Source organism: Carassius auratus, chromosome 22, assembly GCF_003368295.1.
Source record: "Carassius auratus strain Wakin chromosome 22, ASM336829v1, whole genome shotgun sequence".
Lineage (NCBI taxonomy): Eukaryota > Metazoa > Chordata > Actinopteri > Cypriniformes > Cyprinidae > Carassius > Carassius auratus.
In genome coordinates, this window is record NC_039264.1 from 115,284 (window position 1) to 134,423 (window position 19,140).

Genomic DNA, 19,140 nt, shown 5'->3' on the forward strand with positions numbered 1-19,140 from the left:
AAACATGACATTTTCTTAGTTTATTAAGAGAAAAAAATGTAAAGGGACAGTTCACCCAAAAATAACGAATTAAGATATTTTTGATGAAATCCAAGAGCTTTCTGACCCTCCATAGACAGCAAGGGTCCTACCAAAGTAAGACACAGAAACGTAGTAAAGACATCGAATCTGATGTAAAGGCAAAGTGATGTAAGATTGCGATATATAGTAATCATTTATTCATTTCTTTTTCTTCCTCTTTTAAAAGTTGAACTGAATATTTTTATAGTTTTAAAATTATAAAATACAATTCAAACTAGTAAAATGTGTTTTTTGGAGACTGGAGTTCTAAATGGAGAAGTAGGAGGAGAGAAACCACATACGAGTCTATAAATTCCCAATGACTGGTAATTGCAAAGTTACATGTAGCTAGTACGTATAAAGTGGCCTATCGATATAAAATGCAATCATAAATAATTAAATGTCTTTCTAAAGGAAAAAAAAGTGAGTGGAGCAAAGTCAACCTGCAAGTGAAAGCCTCGTACCATCTGTATTGAGACCATATTTTTGGACACTTCCTTGAGTAACCACTTCTTCTTTCTTTTGTGCTGAAGTCGGGAGTTTTTGCAGTTTGTTTTTGACAGCTACAATTTTTTGAGAGTCAGTTGCATGGATGTTTGTCCATAATGAAGTTCATTGTTTTTTTCATCTGCGTAAATTTTGTTTATTCAGGTGAGATTCATTTCATACCATCAATTAAAGGTTAAAACTTCTAGCCATAGAAGCTAACATGGAATTAAAATGGAAATAAAGATTTATCTGTCAGCAAAGTCTTGAGCTACTTCTGTGTTGAACACTGTGTTGCTTTAGTTATATCAATATATTGAATGAGATTTTTTATATGTTTAGTTTTAATGTATAGTTTTGTTTATTTTTAGTGATTTCATTGAGATTTGGTAATTTTAATAGCTGTTATATATAATTAACAGAAAATATTATAGTTTTAGTTATTTATAATATCACTGGTTGAACATAGGAAATCATTTTTTGTAAGTTTTCTGAAAAAGAAATAAAAAATGTAAGTCTAGTTTTAGTTTATTTTATATTTTTATCTAGTTATATATGAACGACTAAAGTTATGAACATTGTCATTCACATTTTTTTTTTTAAAACATAGATCTGAACTTACATGATTGTGCATTTAAATCAGGAATGCTCAAATTGCTGTAAAATTAAAGCCATATGTATAACCAAGTTATATTCCAAATTTGAAGTGGATCCCACAAAAATTTAACCATTTCCACATGGTGAATTTTGAGTTTAAGGCTTTCCAGTGATGCCTAATTCATGATGGAACTGCAAAGTATTGATTTGAAATTAAAATAAATAAATAAAAATAGTCTGTATGACAAGCATTAATTTTAATGTGTAGTTTTAGTATGTTTGAGAGCTTTATGTCTTTGTTTGTTCAGAACCTCACACCTACATAACTTCATACACTGGAATAAATGGACATACAATCCCAGAGTTTTTTGCAGTAACTACTCTGGATGGGCAACAGATTGATTATTATGACAGTGAGATGAAGAAGCTGATTCCAAGACAGGACTGGATGAAGGAGTTGGCATCTACAGACATGTGGAATGAAGACACTGAGATCAGAGAAAGAGTACAGCAGATTTACAAAAACAATATTCATCAACTAATGCAGCGATTCAATCAGTCACGTGGTGAGTTAAAATATGTTATACTACAGTTTCAAATGTCAAAGATATACATTAAAAAGGAGCAGTTCTTATGGCTTTTCTTCTTCAGGTGTCCACACGTATCAGAGGATGTATGGATGTGAATGGGATGATCAGACTGAAGACTCACGTGGGATTGATCAGTACGGTTATGATGGAGAGGATTTTATCTTACTAGATGTGAAGGAGCGCAGATACATCACACCTGTACAGCAGGGAGTAATAACAACAGAGAAGTGGAATAATGACAGAGCACAGCTTAAATTTCTGAATCAATACTACCAACATGAGTGTGTTTACTGGTTAAAACATTTCTTGATGTTAAGAAAAGTGGATTTGGAAAGAAAAGGTAGATTGTCTTTCAAAAATGTACTTTGTTTAACAAGTTGACAAATGTTTTATGATAACTAATGAGTTTGTGTTTCTATTTTTTCATAAATTGTGTCATTTAAACAAAATGAAGATGCATTTATTTAACTGATCTGATCTGAAGAAGCAATAACTATTAAGAATATTTATCTATTTCTTTTTTTTTTTTTTTTTAGCTCCTGTAGTGTCTCTGTTACAGAGGCATCCCTCATCTCCTGTAGTGTGTCATGCCACAAGTTTTAACCCATCAGGACTAACTATCACCTGGTTAAAAATGGACAGGATCATGACGAGGATGTGGATCCTGGAGCGCTACTACCAAATGAAGATGGGACCTTTCAGAAGACATCCTTCATCAGGATTGGACCAGAAGAGTGGGAGAAGAACCAGTTTGTTTGTGAGGTAGAGCACATGGGGACGACCTACCGGAGGATTCCGACTGAGGATGAGATCAAGAGTAACACCAGTAAGTTTTAATAGTTGTTTTTACACATTTTTAAATGCTTTTTATTCATATTTTATTTAAGTAGCTGACATTAGATTTTTGAGGTTCATTTTTTCAACTAAAACTGAAATGACTAAAATGTTTGATGTTATAAGAGAGATGATTATTAAAACCCTTTTACTCTGCTAGACACTGAAAATGCATTGAAGCTCTTCATTTTGGGTTTTCAAAGTGCATGGATGTTTGTCCATAATGAAGTTCATTGTTTTTTTTTTTTATCTGCGTACCTTTTGTTTATTCAGGTCAGATTAATTTTATAGCATCAATTAAAGATTAAAAATTCTAGCCATAGAAGCTTACATGGAATTAAAATGGAAGATCGTTGAAGCTCTTAATTTTGGGTTGTCAAAGTGGGAAGCTCTAGGCTTGTGTAGTGTTAGTTTGTTAAATTGTTGTAAGCTTTATATCCCAATCACTGAACACATAATTCAGCCACACTTCTGCTATTAGCTTTCATCCAGGCTCAGATGTAAAATCTGTTTAAAATCTATTTATTGACTGAGCTGATCTCAGTTTGATGTTTTTTATTCCTCAGACTCTGAACACTGTTGTGGTTCTACTGAAGCTGTGATCCGATTGGTCCTCTCTGCTGTGGTGGGCGTGGCTACTGTCATTCTTCTGGTTTATGACATCAGATCCAGAAGAGCTGAACAAGATCAAGCACAAGATCACACATCCGGTACATGATTGATGATGTCATTTCCTGCATATTGTTTTTGTTTTGCATTAATATTTATTAATTTATGCCTTTATTAATTTTTCCAGAAAATATTGAAGTCTAAAGCAGATGCAGAACTTTAAACTGAAATGTGAAGGTTCTTCAAGTGTGTTTTTGTTCTTCTAGTGTTTTTGTCATAAATACTGATGAATATTTGTGCTTGCGCCCTCTAGTGTCAGATTTAAAAAATTCCAATATTTCTCTCAGATACAGATCTTTCTTTACTGTTGCTGTCAATGTTTCATCTGTATTTGCCTTTATCAATAAAGTTTTATCACTCTGAGGTTCAAGAGTCTCTATATGATTTTTATTATTATTATTTTGAAGTTAAAGGACCTCAAGGGTGGGAACCGAACTCCGTCACCGTGAGAGCTTTGTAATTAAGTTTAATTGTATGTCCACACACTAACCACGACAGTCTCTCCATGTTTCATTACATTTATTATGCACCCCCGGGAGGAAATCTAACTTTGTGTATTTTAACTATTTCAGCAGTGTTATCCATATTAAACTTTACATTCTTAAAACGTAATTTAAAATATTAGTTGTAAATTATTACATTATAATTAAGCCAGTTAGTTTTCTATTTGCTTTTCTATCCACAATAATAAACAAATAACTTCCTGTAGTGTGTCCTTTAACCAAAATACTGATCTGTGAAATTGTATAATGTACTGTACTGTACTCAATGTAATAAAATAATAACGTCCTCTGACAGGCAACATTAAAGTCTTTGAATATCTGTAGTCTGGTTTGTGTCTGTGTTTCATCTGTGGATCTACAACATCATCTGGTGTCTCTCTCACGGTTCATGAATTCACTGTCCTTTCTCGGCTTGTTTAGTGTGCAGGTGTGTGTCTGTGGGCGTGGTCTTTGATCACGACTGATTAACAGCACCACCTGGGTCCCATTGTGTGTGTCTATTTAACCCTTGTGTTATGTTGCGGATCAATTTTACCCATTTAGATTTTCTAGTTCTTGGAAATACTGGTTAACCTATGTTTTTTTTTTCTTGATATTTTGTGACTTTTTCTCATTTATCATCATGAACATGAATGCAAAGTTTCAACATGCTGGTGTTTTTTGACATATGCAAAACAAATTACTATTACTATTACCACGTTGTGGTTGTTCCTTGTGTTCTGTCCTCTTCTCCTGCTGTGTTGGATCACAGAGGATCATCACTGTTGTCCACCGAGGTCCCTGCGTCACCCACCATCAGAGCTTGTGACTGTCGCCACTCTCCTTCTGTGTTGTGGACTACATTACTATCTGTTTGTCTGACCATTTACATATCTTGATATTAAACCGCCTTGCAGCTGGTGCTTCCGCCTGGAATGAGTTCACCTCTCGTAACATGGCGAGGATGAATCAACAACAGGAAAGCATCGCCAACACCGGTCACGAGATACAAGCTCTTGTGGCGCAGGTGTCTGAGCTCACCCAACAGCTCCAACATCTGAGAAGCCCCACTGCGACACCCCCACCCCATTCTGCCAGTTTCTCCCGAGCTGCCTCATCAACATGAGCCCCGTTTACCCACACAAGAGGGATACTCAGGTGATCCCAAGTATTCCAGCATCCAATACTTGCCAGTGCATGTGGGTAGAGCTCTGCTTTCCCAGGAGGACAGAGATAGGGGTAGATCCCAGGGACTTTGCCTCTACTGCGGGGGGTGGGCCACTTCTTTCACTCATGCCCGGTAAAAGGATCAAGCCTGGTAGTAACTATGAGGCTACTATCTGGTGGGATTTCTGCCAAGAAGACCTCATTGACACACCTCCCGGTAAGGTGGTCGACCCACACACACGACACTGGGGCACTACTGGACTCTAGGGCTGAAGGCAATTTTCTGGATTATAAACTGGCACAACAGCTCCACATCTCCATGTTTCCCTTCACTCACAAGATTTCCGTTAATGCGCTAAATGGACAGCAACTCCCTTTCGTTTCCCATATTACCAGTCCCGTAACCCTCATCACCTCTGGCAACCATTCCGAGAACATTACATTCCTCCTTATGGACTAACTGGCACCCATAGTCCTTGGTCACCCCTGGCTCACTCTACACAATCCCAGTATCCAGGGGTGCTGCACAAGATCCCGGGCCCTATGCATAGGCAGTTCCCAATGCCCCCCACCCCCTTGAAAATATATATTCCAGACTTTTCAAGGACCCTCTCTTCCTTTGGGGCCCTGGTAATCAGTACTGGTTTTACCCCCAGTCCGGCGCCCCTGCCAGTATCGATTGGGTACACAATTCTGTGTCTGTGTAACATTCCCATGTCATAAGTCTTGTCTTGTGTCTGCTTGTTCCTCTGTGCCTGTTTCTGTGTTCCAGGAAAAGGCAGTGAATTTGTCTACCGCACCCGAGGAGTACCACGAGGAGTACCAGGACCTGAGGGAAGAAGGATGGATCTCTGCGACCGTGTATCGATTACCGGGGCTGAACAACATCATGGTAAAGAATATTTATCCTTTTCCGTTGATGTTTTCAGCCTTCGAACGGTTACAGGGAGCATCCATTTTCACAAAATTGGATTTACGTTACGCTTATTATTTGGTCCGCATAAGGGAGGGCGATGAATGGAAGACCACTTTTAATACCCCCTAGGGGGCACTTTGAATACTTGGTGATGCCCTTTAGAGAAACATTAGAGAAACTCTGAAATCAGTCTGAAAGGAGAAACAATTGAGACATTTGATAAGAAATGAAGAACAAAAGAGTTGAAGACAGTTACAGGGGAGAGCAGAGCTAAAATGTTGAGTGTAAAATATGATCATTATTGTGTATTCTGTCTATCACAATATACACTGCTCAGTTTCTCCAAAAGAGAAGACAAAGGTTTGCGCTTAATCAAGAGTTTCACGAGTTATTATACTCAGATTCACTAAGATAATAAAGTCATTATGAGAAAAACTATACATTTTCATTTATAGTTGACCGTATGTTCTCAGTGATGTTCTCTTGTGAATTTAGTTGTAGCAACACAAGCAAATGTAATAAATGTGAATCTGTGCTGCTTTTGTTTGTTTAGTTTTCTTTTTGTAAAAATGGACCCTGTGAGTTTTTCCTTTAGTTTTACCAGTACAACAATCAGTTCATCTGGGTTGATCTGTCAGGGTGGATAAACAGCTTATGTTTGTGGTCACTGTGTGTCAGTAGTTTGTTTGTGAAGCGTTTCTTCATTTTCTCTCTGGCTAACATTAACCTCACAGTTTTCCACACAAAACATCTTTACAGTCAAATAAAGGGGGGCAAGGCAGCCTAGAGAGTCTGACTTGTAACCTGGAGGTTGCAGACTGAACCCCCAACTGCTCCCCAGGAGCCGCAGCAATATGGCCGCCCACTGCTCCGGGTGTGTGTTCATGGTGTGTGTGTGTCCACGGTTTGTGTGTGTTCACTACTGTGTGTGTGCACTTGGATTGGTTAAATGTAGAGCACAAATTCTGAGCATGTGCCACCATACTTGGTCACACGTCACTTCACTTTCACTTTCAAAATAAATCCATCAACTGTCAAATAAAGCCAGAAACACACTGCATCGAACTGCTGTTTGTCTCATACTGCCCGACTGTCTTAAACACTTACTAGTTGCAGTTTCATGCACACGACTCAACAGGTTACAAGAGCCAAAGGTCAAAGGTCAAACAGGATTGATGCTCACATCACTAAATAACACAGCAGTAGATACAGATAAATCCGATATTTAATTCTTCTGCTATTAGTTTTCAAACAAGGACAGAATTCATTTGTAATATGAGCAAAGGCTTGTTTATTTTCATGATGTTAAAGGAAACGTGTGAGCGGAAACAGATGCTGAGGCTGATAATTATCACAGTTCAGTCGTGAAAAATTTCTCACATTTTTAATCATCACTATCTATGGGCTATTCAGAGAACAGATGAAGAAAATGTTTCTCAAATGTGTTTGGTTCTGTTTGTGTTTCTGGCGTCTGGATGGTGAGTTTGAAATGTGTTTTTATGACTTCAGTTGTTTCTGTTCTGATATCATGTTATAAATGACTGGATAAATTAATCAGAGAGGATTAACATTAACAGTTTTTGTCATATAGAATTTTAAATTTAAGTCTAAACTCATTGGTTTGGGATAGATTAAATGCAATGTTAAAAATAAATATTCTAAAGTTATTTTCAAGCTTTAATCTCTGAACTCTGTTCTCAGGTGTGTTTGGCGATGCTAAAGTGAAGTCAGTGATAGAGGGAGATTCAGTCAATCTAAACTCTGGTCTTACTGAACTGAATGATGATTGGGTTCAATGGTGGTTTATAAATGAAACCAATTTCATTGCTGAACACAATGTTCCGATGAGCAGATTCATTGTGTATGATGATGTTCTTGATGGGAGATTCAGAGACAGACTGGAGCTGGATTATCAAACTGGATCTCTGACCATCACAAACATCACAACTCAACACACTGGTTGTTATAAATTAGAGATAAACACTTTCAGCAGGCCTTCTTATTGTCTTTCTGTCTACTGTAAGTTAAATTTCAGTTTCATCTGTTTTATTTATTACTGCTTTAAATATGAAGTAAACAAATATCTTTAGATATTTTGTTTAATTGTATTTTATTTAGTCCGTTTTTTCTAAGGCATCTAAGTTTATGTTTAACCCTCTGCTGTATATCAGATTATTGTTAAAAGCTCTAATTTTGATCAGTCTTGGTTACTCTCAATATTTTTCTTTGTTTGCTTGAGCATCTTCATCTTAATTTCTCTTTATTCTCTCATGTTTTCAGCTCGTCTGCCTGTTCCTGTCATCAGCAGAAACTCTTCAAACTGTTCTTCATCTTCATCTTCATCATCATCATCATCATCATCTTCAAACTGTTCATTGGGGTGTTCAGTGGTGAATGTGAGTCATGTGACTCTCTCCTGGTACAAAGGAAACAGTTTATTGTCCAGCATCAGTGTGTCTGATCTCAGCATCAGTCTCTCTCTACCTCTGGAGGTGGAATATCAGGATAAAAACAGCTACAGCTGTGTGATCAACAATCCCATCACAAACCAGACCACACATCTGGACATCAGCAAACTCTGTCAACCATGTCCAGGTACAGCAGAGCTGATATTAGTTGATGCTGATATTAATATTTACTGACTGAGCTGATCTCAGTTTGATGTTTTTATTCCTCAGACTCTGAACACTGTTGTGGTTCTACTGAAGCTGTGATCCGATTGGTCCTCTCTGCTGTGGTGGGTGTGGCTACTGTCATTATCTGGTTTATGACATCAGATCCAGAAGAGCTGAACAATATCATGCACAAATTCACAAATCAGGTACATGACTGATGATGCCATTTCTCACAAACTTTTTTTCATATTTATGCCTTTTTATTTTCATCTTTTCAGGAAGTATTGAAATCTAAAGCAGAAATGCTGAATTTCAAAGGTTCTTCAAGTGTGTTTTTTTTTCTTCTAGTGTTTTTGTCATAATAAATAGCCTACTGATGATTATTTTGCTTGCACTCTTTCATTTATTGTCAGACTTTCAAAAATCCAGTTTGTAATGTTATATTTATATTTCCCTCATAACATAAAACGAATAGAATAATAAAGAGACACAAATGTCATTTTACTGTTGCTGTCCAGTGTCATTTGTATTTGCTTGTCTCTGATGTTCAAGAGTCTCACCATGTTTTATAACATTTATTGTGTCTAGCACCTCCTGGAGCAAACTAATTATATGTGTATTTTAATTGTTTCAGAGGTGCATGGCATAAAGCTTTGGGTGATGTTATAATATACTCTGAGAACACAGGGAAGTAACTAAACGCAACATATTGGCGCTCCGTTTCCGCCAACAAGCAATGATAAAGTCTTTAAATATCTATATGAATTGTCTGTGCTTCATCTGTGGATCAACAACATCATCTGGTGTCTCAGTCTGAAAACTTGTATATTGTGAACAGTATTTCCCATTTTGGACTCAACAGTGTCTGGAAATCGAGTTCAACTGAGTTGTCAATTTTTTGGTCTTTTCTTGTTCTACCAGAACTTTGTCCTTCTCCTCAAGCTGTGATTTTCTTATCCTACGATGGACTGCATGTGGTCTCTAATCATGTCTCTTGGTTCGTAGTAAGAATAATACAATTAATAATAATAATAATAGAATAAACAGAGATGTTTTCCACTCAAAACCTGTGAGTGCTGATGTGACTTCATGTTGATTTTGTTCTCTGAATGACAACACACTTGTATTGATATGTGCCATTATGTACAGCAGATGATGTGGTTCCTCTGGACTGTGCTGTGAGCTCCAGTTGATGGAAAACCATTTCAGATCAAGTTGATTTAACACAGTGGAGTCATTCACATCTTGAAGGAGCTCATCTAGAGATTATTTGTGGGGAAGTCGTGGCCTAATGGTTAGAGGGTTGGACTCCCAATGGACGGGTTTTGAGTTCTAGTCTCGGGCCGGCAGGAATTGTGGGTGGGGGGAGTGCATGAACAGCTCTCTCTCCACCTTCAATACCACGACTTAGGTGCCCTTGAGCAAGGCATCGAACCCCCAACTGCTCCCCGGGCGCCGCAGCATAAATGGCTGCCCACTGCTCCGGGTGTGTGTTCACAGTGTGTGTTCACTGCTCTGTGTGTGTGCATTTCGGATGGGTTAAATGCAGAGCACAAATTCTGAGTATGGGTCACCATACTTGGCTGAATGTCACTTCACTTTCACTTTCACTTTGGAAGATATCTCATGACAAGTTGAAACTCTTACTTTAAAGGGTTAATTTGATGCGATTTAAATTTTTCCTTTCTCTTTGGAGTGTTACAAGCTCTTGGTGCATGAAGAAGATCTGTAAAGTTGCAAAGACTTAAGTTTCAAATCCAAAGAGATATTCTTTATAAAAGTTAACACGTGTTAGAACGAGCCCCCTAAAACGGCTCGTTCTAACACGCCCCCACATCTCTACGTCACTATTAGGGAAGCTTTGCATAACGGCGTCCAGATGTTCACGCAAAGAAAGAAAGCCCAAAGTACACTCCTTCGTAGCATCCCCATCAAGCTGGCCACAGCTCACTCAAGGCTGCACGCTGTTTCATTGAGAAAGCGAACCTACTTTGTTTTTGCCTTCCAAAAGAGGACACAACTAGAAATAATGTTTATATTACATTTATAATGGGTTTTATGTATTTGTCTCATCGCTCTAATTCTGTTAAGATTCGTAACATTTCCATCACACGCTTGAGGCATTTGGCCAATCACAATGCACTGGATAGCTGGCCAATCACAGCACATCTCGCTTTTCAGAGCGATGAGCCTTGTAAAAATCGATGTGTTTCAGAAGGTACATTATGTGGAAAATAATGTTTTTTGTTGTTGTTGTCGTTGTTGTTTTACCTTAAACCAAATAAACATATATCATTACACCAATATGACACCTTTAAGACATATTTCACATATTATGGGTCAGTTTATTTCTGTTGAAAACAACGGAGCTCAAAGTGACAATGTTGAGAGTTTGAATTAATTAGCCAAAAAGTGCTAGATGGTCACATGCATTAACACTTAAAGATAAGCAGCTATTTTAAATGAAATTGGAGTCTCACATCATTTTAATACAGAGCAGCTTCATATCAGCTCATCTGTCATTTTATTACTGAACAAATGTTCCTCTAAGTAGCAGCTGATTTGCACAGAGAAACTCAATCATGCTTGAGGTGTAATAGAGATTTTCTTGAAGTTGATCCATGTTTAAGAGCATAGATATCTCCAAACCTTTCTCGACTCTGTGCTCTTTGTCTATCAACTGTGCCATGCATGTAGTGAGCTCTTTTGACCTAGCATAGTTTTCCAGTGCCCTTTCTGTTCCTAAGATGTGTTTTAATTGGGAACTGGTATAGATTTATTAATTTATCTCCCCACCTCATATGCAAACATTTGCTCAAAATGCCCTTTAGCAGCTGATTATCTTTATCAACTCTGAAGTCACAGTGTTTAGGAGCTTGACTAAAGCAAGTGAGAAACTGCTGAACAGTGTCATGTTGTATTTGTCTCACTAATGCAGGGTTTACTCTTAAGCAAAGTAAGCATTTAGAGCAGGGGTCTTCTACCAGGACGGGCTTCCATTAGAGTGGGTTTTCATTCTCCAGAGGGGCCGATAGATCATTTAAGCTTCCCTTGATTTTCATGTTGAAGGAGAAACTCGGCAGGACTTTTTGTCCACGTGATTTATGTTTAGTAGATCTGAATATGGTGCATTTCTAGTCTATTAAAATAGTCTTTTTAATATGGTCACATCACCTCAGCATTTGCATGTGCTTATTTTGGTGTTGTCTTCACGTGTAGAATGAAATTTGCGTCACATCACTTTCACAGACTTTTACAATTACTGTTCCCTCCTGGTTGAATGTCCTACCCAACTCAATTCAAGCTACTGAGTACTTAGCCATCTTCAAGAAGCAGCTAAAAGCACATCTCTTCCACTGATACTTGGCCCTCTAACACTAGCACTAGCACTCTCTATTTTGTTTATATTCTATCTTCTTGTTTTCTTTTAAATTAAAAAATGATCCTCTAACACTAACATTTCAAATTGTTTCTATTCTTTCGACTTTTCTTTCTCTGTAAAAAGAGACCCTCTACGCTAATATTGGCTGTTCTTTTTCAATTCTATCTACTTATTTTATTTTTTATTAATTACAAAATAGCATCTGCTAAATGCCTATACTGTATGTAAATGTAATAAGGGTCAGACCATGATGACTAAAAACTTCCTCCAAGTTGTCTCACACACTCTAATAGTAGCTGTAAGAAATAATGCAGTGTTTGAACAAAGTAAGCATTTAGAGCATCATATCTGCGTCATAATCAGTAGTTGGTGAATATTAATCATATGAAGATATCAGAGAACACTTTTGTCCACACATTTCTAGCGGGTGATCTGTTCATGCTCCATTAGAGAAACTCTGAAATCAGTCTGAGAGGAGAAACAATTGAGACGTTTGATAAGAAATGAACAAAATATGAGCTGAAGACAGTTACAGGAGCCAAGCACACTCAGGATCAAGTTGAAACTCTTGCTTTAAGATACATTTCACATATTATGGGTCAGTTTGTTTCTGTTGAAAACAACATTGATGTACTGGAAGTTGAGGTCTGCTGGAGCTCAAAGTGACAATGATCAGAGTGTGAAATAATCAGCCAAAAAACAGTGCTAGATGGTCACATGCATTAACACTGCACTTGATGAGCAGTTATTTTAGATGTTGGTGGAGTTTCACTTCACTTTACTACAGTCCAGCTTCACATCAGCTCATCTGTCATTTTATTACTGAACCAGTTTTGAAGAATCTGTCTTTTCATATGATTTTTGACTGAAACCATTGAAGATGTTTTGGATTGTTTGGTTCTGTTTGTGTTTCTGGCATCTGGATGGTGAGTCTGAAATGTGTTTTTATGACTTCAGTTGTTTCTTTTCTTATACTATGTAATACATGATTGGTTAAATTAATCAGAGAGGATTGACATTCACTGTTACAGGGGGCATTCAAATTCTAAGGGTGGGCAAATGCAACACAACAGAAAAAATCTAAACTCGGCAGGAGACAAAGCTATTTATATGCCCTGTTTATATGAGAAAATCAAGCAATCCTGCAAAACATTGCTATACAGTGCACAACAGCAGCGGGCGTCACGTGTTGTCTTCTTTTAATTACAATATGGCCTGAATGCAGCATAATTAATCTAAAAAGAAAAAAAGAGTTATAAGAGTAAAAGTTATAGAAATTTCAAGAAAATGTATCATTTAACTCTTAAGAGTGTGTTGAAAGTCTGTCTTGAGCTCCAGAAAACCAGTAATGATGTGGCTTTGATAGTTACAGAAAACTGTAACTGTAGTTACATTTCTTCTGTCGGAAATTAAAAATTAAATATTTTTTCCAGGCATACCATCCCCACGAGGTAACCCTATTAAAAAAGGGTTAAATAAGAGAGCTACAGTGCCCCCCAAACTAATGTCAATTGGGTTTGTGAGCTGAGGTTAAGATAAAAAGTTGGTCCTGTTCAGTCTGTTAATAAATATAATATTCTTGATATTAAGATGTCATCGCAAGTCATTATAATTGACTCTTCCTCATGCCAGTAAGATGATGCAGCCGCTAGGAAGGAACAAAATTCAAATCAATCCCGGTGGCCTGACAACTTCACCCAGTGCTCCAGGCCATTTGCATGAGCAATAAAGGCTATAATCTCAAAAAAATCATAACTTTATTTTCTAGAATTTAAATGAACATTTCCTCTTTATTTTCAAAACATTTAAACTTTATTCACATGATATTTTGACCTTATTCTTCTCAAAATATTTCCAATTTATTGTTGTAGTATTTTAACTTTATTCTCTTAATATTTTCCCACTTGTAATGTAATGCCACGGCAAATACACACAATGTATAGTGTTTATAAATATTATAAATTTTTTTTAAATATGACACACTTTGACAGTTTAAGCCCATCATCATTTTAGAAAACACTGATGCAGGCATGTACATGCCTTGGTTTCTCTGAAAAATTGAGGTAAACCTGTGTGCTTCAATTAGAGTTTTTAAAGAGTTGTTTAGCTCAGATTTACTAAGATACCAAAACCTGTAATCAATATTTAATCACCTCATTATGAACTGCATTTCTGATCCACACCAAATCCGGACAGCTCACATCTGTAGATACTGATATCTAATCTAACATTATGCAACATTCACTTACGAAGAGCCAAATCATTTTAAAATGTAAGATCAGCAAAAGCTTATTTTCATAACTTCACACATTTTAAGGGATGATTCAAACAGATAAATATCACAGTTTAGTCATTAATTTTTCAGACATTTTGAGTGAACTGATGAAGAAAATATTTCCAAAATTAGTTTTGTACTGTTTGTGATTCTGGCATCTGGATGGTGAGTTAAAATGTGTATTTTATAGCTTAAGGTGGTTCAGGTGCTGTTTTAGAATTTAAAGCAGCAGACGCGTGTGAAAAGATGATATTTTTCACTGGTGAGGATGCAAATATTGTGAACTTTATAGTTGTAGTAGACTCTGATCTATTCCTGCCCCAAAGGCCATCAGAGAAACTCTGAAATCAGTCTGAGTGGAGAAACAATTGAGACATTTGATGAGAAATTAACAACAAACAATCTGAAGACAGTTACAGGAGAGAGCAGAGCCAACACTCTAAGAATCTCACAATAAGAGAAAACTATTCCTTTAAAACACTGTAGTGTTTATTATCAATAATGTATCCCTGCACTTCATTATTATTATTTTTTAGATATTCATATGGCCTAGTGATCTATAATCAAAAACCTTAACCTCCCCCTCAAAACTCTTCCGGTCACGAGCTATGGCACAAGGGTGGAGCTAGTGACGTGAGGGGTAAACTCTGAGGGAAAAACTTTAGCTGATGCTTCACTTTATAGCAGTGGTTCCCAACCTTTTTCAACTCGCGGCCCACACAACCAAACATTCATGTTTGCGCAGCCCACTGCAAAATAAATAAATAAATGTAAAAAATCTGACCCAGCTATTGTTGGGTTAATAACTAAGTACTCAGAAGCTAGATTGTTAACTGTATTTGTTGAATGAAATAGGGCTGTGCGATATGAAAAAAACAAACAAAAAAAAAAACATGATTTTTTAAATAAATTTTGCTATTTCGATTTTAATCACAATTTTGACGGACGCATATATGCTTTACAGTCATAAATACATTTAGGATGAATTTTAAACAAATTTCCAAAAGAAAACCAATTAGAGCTTTATAAAAAATTTGTAACATCTCTAGAACAGGCATAAGTCAAAAAACGTCTCTAGAACAGGCATAAGTCAAAATAACCACTATGCTCAGGTGTTTAAATAGATTTGTTATACATTATACAGGTTCACACGTTTGCAGTGTGTATACAGTATGTGTATGCAATGCAGAAGCAGCAGAGAGAGTGCATTATTGTAAATCGAAAGCACATTAAAATAATGCACGAGCACGAATCTCTCCGCTCGCACGCAGATTTCCTTTGCTCTGTCACAAAACCAGACATGCTTGCTCAGATACACGCTGCTCTCACGCGGAGAGTGTGCTCCCTTAAAACGTGTCTCCTCTCACTTAAACTCACAACTCTCTCTATGCTCTCGTGCTAGATATTAATTATTTTCGCACGTTTTTATATCTAGCCTTTTACCGCGTGCAGTGTGAACGCTCTGATCCGTTAACATGGGCTCTGAAAAAAGGCGCATCACAGACAGTGTGTGAACCTGGAGTTAGGCATATGCCCAGTCTGCTCTGTTCTCGCGCTAGGTGTGTTCCATTCTGATAGGATTGGATAGCATACTGCGGGAGGTCAGGGCCGCAGAAAATGGTGGTATAAAGCGATTTAGAAATAGTGCACGCTCAAATCGTTATTTTATGATGATTTCTATTAATCACACAGCGCTAGAATTAACTGCCAATGAACAGAAAATAACTCGGACTGGCAGCGCTCAGCAAAACGGGAAACAGTCAGTGGAGCAAGCAGTCAGGAGGGAACATGTTGACAGCCATTTATGTTGAGCCTGTTGACAGCCATTTATGCATGTTTGAATTTGTTGTTCTGTAACATATGCAGAAAAAATATCTAAGGTAAATTGGCGGTTTATTCTTAAATTATTTTTGTTATTTAATTATATATATGAAATATATTATTTATTTTTTTAATAGTAGGCTAATTGGCGGCCCACCTGCAATACCATCTCGACCCACTAGGGGTCCCACAGGTTGAAAACCACTGCTTTATAGCAATCAATGCATCGACCAGTGCTGACGCAAGCCATGTTTTCATGTTATTTAGGCAGTCTCTCTCTCACATGCTCTGTTAGGTATGTTTTTTGTCGTTGATCATCCTTGTCATCTTCTTCCTCAATAAATACAAAAATTCTTCATGTTAGGTGTTGACGGTGAATCCAGTGGAGATAAATCCTCTCACAACTAACTGTAAACTGGCATTCAGCTCTGCCTTAATTTTGTTACTAACGCCCCAACTTCCAATGATCCAATCAATTCCCAAAGGATGAAACATTGTCCTGCCCTCTCATTTCAGATGCCGTTTCACTCGGATAAACGTCACAATACAGAAAAAATGCTACTTCTGTTTTTATTGTGTCTTTAAAAAAGGGGTGTGCAGTATTGGTACAGTGGTTGACCACGAAAATTTTAAATGGCACGTCATGTCAAATCAGAGCTGAATAGAGCTCTGTGCTAGATGGTCACGTGTATTAACACTTAATGGTTATAGTTATTTTAGATTTTTGTCACTTCAATGCACCACAGAGAAGCTTCACATCAGCACATCAGTCATTTCTTTGAAGAGCTTGTCTTTTTGTATTTGTAGACTGAAACCTTTGAAGATGTTTCACAGATGTTTGGTTCTGTTTGTGTTTGTGGCATCTGGTTGGTGAGTTCAAGGGCCCTATTTTAATGATCTAAATGCAAAGTGTAAAACGCATGGCGCAGGTGCACTCAGGGTGTTTCCAAATCCACTTTTGCTAAATGGATGGTGTGCCCAGGCGCATGGTCTAAACAGGTTGTCCTTATCCTCTTAATGAGTAATGGGTGTTTTTTGGGCGTAACGTGCGATACACCAATCAGAGTCTCATCTTACATTATCTTTAAGAGCCATATATAATTCGCTGTGGTGTGCTTACTTTGATTTTTTTGGTTCAAATTCTTGTGTGGTGGATAACAGATTATTATTTTTTTGTATCTTCAACTGTGGACATGAAAAACAACCTCTGACTTGGCTACACTGATGGTTGCGCTCGCTAACTTACTCAAAAACTCCTCTCTGTGCCAGTCACAACAGGTTGGGAACTACACTAGATAATTAAAGAATACAATGGCCTACATGCAGGGATGGACTGGGACTAAAAAAAAAACGGCCCTAGACTTTGACTTGGTCCGGCCCAAAGCAATCGGCGCACGTAAACTCGACAACAACAACAATAACGCCTGGCATGAGTGTCACAAGACTTTAATTGTGGCTCATGATACCATACCATCCAAATTATAGCAAAAGCACTGATGTTGACTAGATATTGAGCTGGAGTGGGTGTCTTTTTCTGCTCTTGTTCTAAGCTCAACCTGAATAAACAAACGATGGAATGGATAAAAAAAACTAAACAAAAAAAACAACAGGTTTTATTCCATGCAGTCTTAAAATGATTTTATTACTTAATAATCTTAATGTATGCAGTAAATAATCTTACTGCACAGATAATAATACCACATCTAAATGAAAATACACCATTACAAATGTAAATTCTGTATTCAAAACCGGAAACAAAGTTATATGAAAAAGTTTGTAAGCATTAACTGTAATGTTACCAAAAATGTTTAAAGTAAAAGCACAAAATATATTTTTTTTTAATATTAGCTACTGCATAGCTGTCTGGCTCACTTCATTGCCGCTAATATTGAACTGCGAGGTGCTGCTGCTGGAAAATATTGCTATATATTTCAGTTCATTTGGGACATTTAGTGGCTTCAGTTTTTTACCCGCGGCCGCGTTATGCATATTGTTTGTTTCTATGCTTCTATCTAACGTTAACGTCTTTGCTGTTCGTTTCTTCCTACTCTTCCACTTCTTCTTCTCCTTACTTGGCGGCCACGGCCAGTGCAGCCTGCAGCTGGCATCCAACTTAAATGTGCATTGCTGCCAGCTACAGTACTGGAGTGTAAAACAGATTAGTGGGCAAAAAAAAAAAAAAAAAAAACAGGTGATGACTGCGTGCGTGGCTGGTGGTGGGCCGGCCCGCCGGCCGTCCTGGAGTACCGGCCGTTCTGTGATTCTCCAGATCACACAGATGGCCAGTCCGCCCCTGCCTACATGTTAAATAAATGCAATTTTCAATATTGACCTAAATAATTCTTAATATTAGCTTTTGCATAATCGAGCCTGTGCATGGCTATTGCATCAAAAACCTTGTTTGGCCAATCATAATTGTCCGCAGTGGGCATGTATGACAATCTTGTCAAGGTATATGGCAGCACATTGTAACATTCAGCCCTTTCAACACTCAAAAAATTACAATGGGGTCAGAATATACTGTGTGCAACTTGGAGTGTTTAAAAAGATGTGTGAGATTTTAAAGTGAAAATCAATATTCACTTGAGACAACAAAACAAAACTAGGAAACCTCAGGCTGTTAAAAGCATAGAGTCCATAACACCATACCCTATACCAGTCCGAATGAATTCCAGTGTATATACAACCCAAATGATAGTCCAAATGCTTGTGTCTGGAAATGTAAGAACAAAGCCCACAGTCAAGGACTGGTGATCACAAGCACATTTGTTGGTGTTTGCCTCCCATGCAGCCTCCTTTATGCTGCTTTACTTCCTGATTTGTGTCTGGCTCTAGGCTGAACATTTTTGGGCTCTCGTGATATGAGAACGGGATCCATAGTTAGCACAGGGCTGTTACTGCCATGCATCTGCAACCACATCTGCACACAGATTGGCTGGTGGGTTGATCTCCTAAGTGTGAGTTGACTTTTTGCAGACATATTGAGAGAGTAGTACGTGTACTGTGAAAGTGCACTGATATTGCCCTAGATACAGTAGTCTCAGTTTATTTGTTTATACTGACACATACAGTTGCATGTACTCACCAGGAAGTTGATGAGTCATGCAGCAAACACCAACATCAAGGGATTTTGAAGCTTTAACCTCTGTCAAAATCTGTTCTACAGGTGTGCTTGGTTTTGCTAATGTGATATCAGTGATGAAGGGAAGTTCAGTCACTCTGGACTCTGGTCTTACTAAAATGAAA

The 19,140-nt window shown here is 37.6% G+C and overlaps 1 pseudogene; it reads left to right on the plus strand.

Moving 5' to 3' along the window:
* Positions 1-326: 326 nt before the first annotated feature.
* On the plus strand, positions 327-3,966 carry LOC113039292 (major histocompatibility complex class I-related gene protein-like; annotated as a pseudogene).
* Positions 3,967-19,140: the final 15,174 nt, after the last annotated feature.